Source organism: Macaca mulatta, chromosome 3, assembly GCF_049350105.2.
Source record: "Macaca mulatta isolate MMU2019108-1 chromosome 3, T2T-MMU8v2.0, whole genome shotgun sequence".
NCBI classification, from domain to species: Eukaryota; Metazoa; Chordata; class Mammalia; order Primates; family Cercopithecidae; genus Macaca; species Macaca mulatta.
The window spans coordinates 46,266-53,517 of NC_133408.1; positions in this window are offsets into that span (position 1 = coordinate 46,266).

The window sequence follows — 7,252 nt, forward strand, 5'->3', positions numbered from 1 at the left end:
TGCAGAAAGCAAACTACACAGATGGGAAACCATTGGGTCCATGGGGTGGGGGTTTCAAGCATTTCATATGATACTTTAATAGTGGGATACCTACCACAATGCACTGGTCAAAATACGCAGAATTTTACAACCAAATGGGTAAATCAAACTATTCAAATTAAATAAAATTACTCAGGATGTGGAGTATCCCAGGACAGAATACATCATGTGAAAAATAATTTAACTATGCTACAAATTACTGTGGTTTGGATGTGGTTTGTCCCTGCAAAAACTCGTGTTGAAATTTGACCCCCAATGTGGCAGTGTGGGGCGGTGGGGCCTAGTGGAAGGTGTTTGGGTCATGGGGACGGATCCCTCATGAATAGATTAATGTTCTCCATGGGGATGAGTGAGTTCTGCTCTCACAGGAATGGATTAATTCCTGCAGGAGTAGGTAGTTAACAAGAGTCTGGGTTCCTTGGCTTCCCTCTTGCTTTCGTTCTTGCTATGTGATCTCTGGTGCACCCCTTGCTCCCCTTCCACTTTCCACCATGAGGTGAAAAAGACTGAGACTCCACCAGATGCAACTGCCCAATCTCAGACATTCCAGCCACCAGTATTGTGAGCCAAAAGGACCTTTTTTATTTATAAATTACCCAGCCTCAGGTATTCTGTTACAGAAGCACGAAACAGACTAAGACACAAATGTAGGAAAAAACTCACTGAAGGTGTAGGGAAAATGGTGTTGACCTAAGTCACTTTGAAAATTAATAGAATCCGTATGCTGAAGGCAAACAAACTATACTTCATCACTGGATTCTATTTTATAAAATTCTTTCCAACAGAAGCAATTGTGAACAATTGTAAAACCACAGTATCTGTATCTGGAATAAAACAATGACTTACATAAGTCGCAGATGGTAGTAACCAGGTTTCTCACTGTTGAAGTGGGAGGTTACAAATTAGCACGGGGAGAAGGCTAGAATGATTCATGTGCTATTAGATCAGAGGTGGAGATATGAATGTAAACTTATGTTTAGTTTAATATAGATACACACAGTTCTACATAGAAAACTTTATAATTAGGTGTGTATAGGTAGGTTACACACACACATATACTTCCTAGCATTGCTAATGAGGAACAAGTGCTCATTCAACAATGTGCTCATTCGGCAGCCAGATGTAAGTTTTCCTACCATTCTGAAAGGAATGAGGCTCTTTGAAGAAATGTCTGATACTAGAACTGGGACAGTAAATATAGGAGTCGGGATAATCTTGAAGTATCAGAAAGTAAGTACTAAAAAAAATTAAAATATATCAAAGAAAAATAATAGCCAATAAAAACAGCTACTGATGGCCAACACAGGAATGAATTGTAGTGTTGAATAATAATTAAAGCTGAAAGTAATTATCTAGGTATCTGTATTTGTATACACAGGTGAATAAGAAAACAGAGTTGCATAGAAATCTCCTTTGCAAAAGAATTCCAAGTAATTGATGTAGACACTCAGCCATCAATAATGTGGAGCCAACTCCTCACTCCGTAAGTGTGGGCTCTGCACAGTGACTTGCTCCAAAAGAACACATGCAGTATGGGCAAGGAGGAAAAATAACTTCACAGTGGAGAAACCTGACAAACAGTAGCTCTTCCAAATGATTCAAGTGAACATAAAAGGTGACAGTTCACCTTGAGAACATGCAGTGACAATGGGGGACATTCTACAAAATTCCTGACCAATCCTCCTCAGTACTATCAAGGTCATCACGACATGGAAAGCCTGACACACTGTCACAGCCAGGAAGAGCCCACAGGGACGTGATGACCACATGTCATGCGTGATCCTGGATGGGATCCTGGGTCAGAGTAAGACAGAACCAAGGGCATCCAAATGAAATATAAACTTTAGTTAATAATAGTCTATCAGTATTGGTTCATTAACTATGACAAATTATGTAAGATATTAATAAGCCATGTGAGACACACTGATAGAAGATGTTAATAAGAGATGAAACTAGGTTGCAGCTACATGGGAAATCTCTGCATTTTTTGGGGGGCAATTTCTGAGTAAGTAAAAAAAAATGATGTAAAATAAAACTTTATTGAAAACAGTTATAATTTTTGAATACTTCTTTGTTTAATTATTTATACCACGAATTACTAGTAATTGACACTGTTAACTAGTCCTGTTTTTTTAAATAAGAGCATTTATGACACAAAAAATTAAACAGTACAGATTGATATATAAATCAAAACAAATGCTCTTTACATGTTTTCTGTTAGAGTAGTCACACATATGTGTAAACTTAATTATCATACTTTTTTCTTGTGCTGTAGTTGTGTCCTGGTTCATTCTTTAAAATGCTGTTCGCCTTAGACCGGGAAAAAAAACCTTACAGACTCTGTTTCAATTCATGGCTAAATATTTTCAAAACAGTGACTTCGTAAAAATATGTTCCAATGGAAAATTGATTCATTGTGATGGGATCACTTATTCCAAAGACTTCTTGTCTTCATTTCGTGTCCATGGCTACCTTTTAGCCATAATACAACAGAATTGTCCATGTGTTTCTTGTTGTTCTGAAGGGTTATAGATATACAGGGGTTGGTTATATTCGTGTTTATTTACATATATGTTTAAAATTGTCCATATAAGGGTTTTAAAGATTACATTGGAAGCCTTATGTTTTAAAATGTACTCAGAATTTGTTTTAACCAGGGATGTTAAGACCTGGAGACATGGAAGTGACTGTCCCATTCAAACTCATAGATCCCTAGAAATAGGAGGCACAGGGACGCCCCAGGCAGAGGCAGGAGAGGGGAAGGCACGGGCAGGATCCTCTGCTGTAGTCTCTGTGGGACAGCAAGGGCAGGCAGGGCAGGCAGGCTTAGGCTGCCCAGCGTTAATAGCTTCAGCAGGTTCTGGGGCATAGGGGCCATTTCTAGTTGTCTAGTACCTCACCCTGTGGTGATTAAGGAAGGGCGGTATTGTCTCCTACAGTATCAGAGCTAGATAAAGTAGGTGGTTAGGAGTATGGGTTCTGAATTGGTAGTTTAATTGGCTGGTCCTGGGAAAGACAATCTTTTCCCAGTATAGACTAGATGCTAGAGCGTCAAGAAAACAGAAAATAAGAAAATATAATTAATGCATTCTGTGTGTACAGATGGAGTCTTCTTTTGCTTCCCCAAAGGAAGAGTCCACAGGAGCCTGGCACTCCTGGACCTGAGGAAACCCTGAAAATGTTGGTATCTGCAGATCCTCTCCAAAAAGAGGTCGCCAATCTCCTAAGACTACAAGCTGATCCCAGCATTCTGGGAGCCAAGAGGGAGAAAGAATCCGCTGATCTCCCTGCTCAGTAAATTGGCTTTCACTAAATACTGTCTTTGCATAAGCAGCATTATCCAGTGTCCTGGAGCTTAGAAAAGTTCTGTTTCAGTATCTGAAGAAAATAAATTGTTTCTTTTTCTGATGTCAGGGAGGAGCATTTGACTGCCAGTGTGGACTGAGGGGTCTTGGGATCAGTCTTCCCAATGTGCTTTGAACCGACCCTCTGTGTCTGCCTCACCATCTCCTCAGCTTACCTAGACACTTGGGAACCCTAACACAAGCCCTTCTAGGAGTCTGTGGTGTGGCTTAGCTGCCTCTGTAGGAATCTCTTGGGGTTAAACATTTTCCACTCTGCTAAGTCAGTGCCATCTGTTCTTTGGCTTCATCTTCAGAAGACCCTGAGCCCTTCCCCACCCTCCTTGCCCCACCCTCCACACCAACTGCGTGGCGCCCTTGAGGCCATAGGGTTGCTACCGTAGGATTTTTGTATTGAGTGCTCTCATTCCAAGCCACTGTGAGAGATTTCTATGGCAGGGCCTCCGGGTTCCTGTCAAATTAAATTGTAGTTGACTGGTGGGTGCTATTTAAGAAGCATCCCCCTTTCTCCTTCCTAACAGAGCCCTGAATTATTCAGTCACGTGGTTTGAAACATGGGGTGGGTCCCGGTTGACTTAACCAGCACTGTCTCACCCTGTGTCACAGTTACTGGTTCCAAAGTGAGTGCATAACTGAGGCTCATGCCGGGTGCCACACAGCACTCCCTTGGTCCCCCTAATGGACTTTGGGATGGGCGGGGTCTGAGTTGTTCCAATTAGAGTCAAATACAAGTTGCGCTAGGTTGTTAGGAACAAGGGTGTGCTTGTTCATGCTCCCTCTTTGGTGAAGAATGCAACCTCAGAAATTGTTCCTGGAGATTTTGCCACATGCAGAATTATTCTGACTTCACTGAAGGCAGAGCAGAAAATTGGGAAGAGACTGAGTCCTGGTAGCATCCATGAGCTTCTGTGCTCAGATTCACACTGAAGCCTGGCCTCCTTCTGAACTACCCACCTGAGTCAATAAATTCCCTTGTATTTAAAGTAAAATTGAGCTGGATTTTTAGTTACTTGCACCTGCAGGTGTTCTGTGAAGCTGGTACTGTGAGTTTGCATCTGAGAATATTTACAGTGTTTCTCTCATGGTTGAGTCAATCATTTCAAGGATGCTCTGAGGGTAAAAAGAACGATGAATTGTGAAGCAGTGAATTGTGCTGCCAGGCACAATTCATTGGACAATAGAAAGCCTCATCTCCTGGGCAGTAGAAAGTTTCATTGTACATAAATTACATATCTTGTTTCTGTCTCAACCTCTTATTTTTTCATATGCAAAGGAGGTAAGGAAATCCAAATAAGTCCAGCAGCTAATATGCCTCTCAGACATGATCCAAAACAGAATTGAATTATGTAAGCCTTGTTAAAATTCATCATCATCATTCATATTTCTGAATATTTAAATTAGAAATTCTGAAAAAGTAGTTTGTTTCAGAGGTAGTTTGTATGTAGGTAGGTATTTTTTCAGGATCAAAAGTTTATTTTTTATTATCTAATTGAGTTTAATTTACATATAACAAAATTTAGTAATTTTAAGTGTACAAATCAATGCATTTTGACAAATATACATATAGTCATGTACACAACAGTACCATTAAAATACATTTCATTACCCCCAAAATTCTCTTGCATGCTGCTGTAGTCAGTGACCCCTGCCCCACACCACAGCTTCCGGCAGTTGCTTTCTTTCACTCTAGTTTTGTTTGTCTTAGAATATGATACAGGCCACATGCAATGACTCAGGTCTGTAATCCTAGCACTAGATTGAGAAGCGGGGATCACTTGAGCCCAGGAACTTGAGACCAGCCTGGGCAACATGGAAAAACCCCATCTCTTAAAACACACACACACACACACACACACACACACAAATTAGCCAGGTGTGGTGGCACACCCCTTTGGTCCCAACCCCTTTGGTCCCAGATACTCAGGAGGCTGAAGAATCACCTGAGCCTGGGAGGTCAAGGCTGCGGTGATCTGTGATCACATCACTGCACTCCAGCCTTGGTGACAGAGTGAGATGTTATCTCAAAAAAGAAGTATTTGATATAAATGGAATCATATAGAATATTCTCTTATACCTAGTTTCTTTCATGTATTCTAATGCTTTTGAGATACGTCCATGTGATTTCCAGTGTATATGTCATTCTTATGTTGGGCAGTAACCGTTGTAGGAATATATTACAGCTTATCTACTCTTCAGTGATAGACTATTTTAAAAATATTTGGCTATTAAGAAGAAAGTTGTTATGAATACTTATATTCAGACCTTTGTGTCAACAGATTTTCACTTCTCTTGGTTGAAAACTTAGGAGGAATTATTATTTTTTTAGGTTACGGATTTTTAAATGATTGTCAGTTGCCAGTTACTTTAAAAAAAATGTAAGTTCTTAAATTTTAAAGTTTAGGATGCCTGACTACCCTGACAAAAACAAGCAATGGGGAAAGGATTTCCTATTTAATAAATGGTGTTGGGAAAACTGGCTAGCCATATGCAGAAAACTGAAACTAGACCCCTTCCTTACACCTTATACAAAAATTAACTCAAGATGGATTAAAGACTTAAATGTAAGACCTAAAACCATAAAAACCCTAGAAGAAAACCTAGGCAATATCATTCAGGACATAGGCATGGCCAAAGACTTCATGACTAAAACGCCAAAAGCAACGACAACAAAAGCCAAAATTTACAAATGGGATCTAATTAAACGAAAGAGCTTGTGCACAGCAAAAGAAACTCTCATCAGAGTGAACAGGCAACCTACAGAATGGGAGAAAATGTTTGCAATCTATCCATCAGACAAAGGGCTAATATCCACAATCTACAAGGAACTTAAACAAATTTACAAGGAGAAAAAAAACCCATCAAGAAGTGGGTGAAGGATATGAACAGACACTTCTCAAAAGAAGACATTTATGTGGCCAAGAAACATATGAACAAAAGCTCATCATTACTGGTCATTAGAGAAATGCAAATCAAAACCACCATGAGATACCAACTCATGTTAGTTAGAATGGCGATCGTTAAAAAGTCAGGAAACAACAGATGCTGGAGAGGATGTGGAGAAATAGGAACACTTTTACACTGTTGGTGAGACTGTAAATTAGTTCAACCATTGTGGAAGACAGTGTGGCAATTCCTCAAGGATCTAGAACCAGAAATACCATTTGCTCCAGCAATCCCATTACTGGGTATATACCCAAAGGGTTATAAATCATTCTACTATAAAGACACATGCACACGTATGTTTACTGCAGCACTATTCACAATAGCAAAGACTGGGAACCAACCCAAATGCCCATCAATGATAGACTGAATAAAGAAAATGTGGCACATATACATCATGGAATACTATGCAGTCATAAAAAAGGATGAGTTCATGTCCTTTGCAGGGACATGATGAAGCTGGAAACCATCATTCTTGGCAAACTAACACAGGAACAGAAAAGCAAACACCGCATGTTCTCACTCATAAGTGGGAGGTGAACAATGAGAACACATGGACACAGGGAGGGGAACATCACACACGGGGGCCTGTTGCAGGGTCGGGGCCTAGGGGAAGGATGGCATTAGGAGAAATACCTAACATAGATGACAGGTTGACAGGTGTAGCAAACCACCATGGCACGTGTATACCTGTGTAACAAACCTGCACGTTCTGCTCATGTATCCCAGAACTTAAAGTATATAAAAAAAAATAAAAGTCACAGGATGTTTGTGATAGTATCTATTACACTGATGTTGACATCACACATGGCTGACTATTTGGAGACTCCAAGTGAAATTTCTTGCAGTTCTCAGTGCCAGGAAAATATGTATTTCTGGATAAAAACTCAAAAATTTTAGAAAAACTTCCA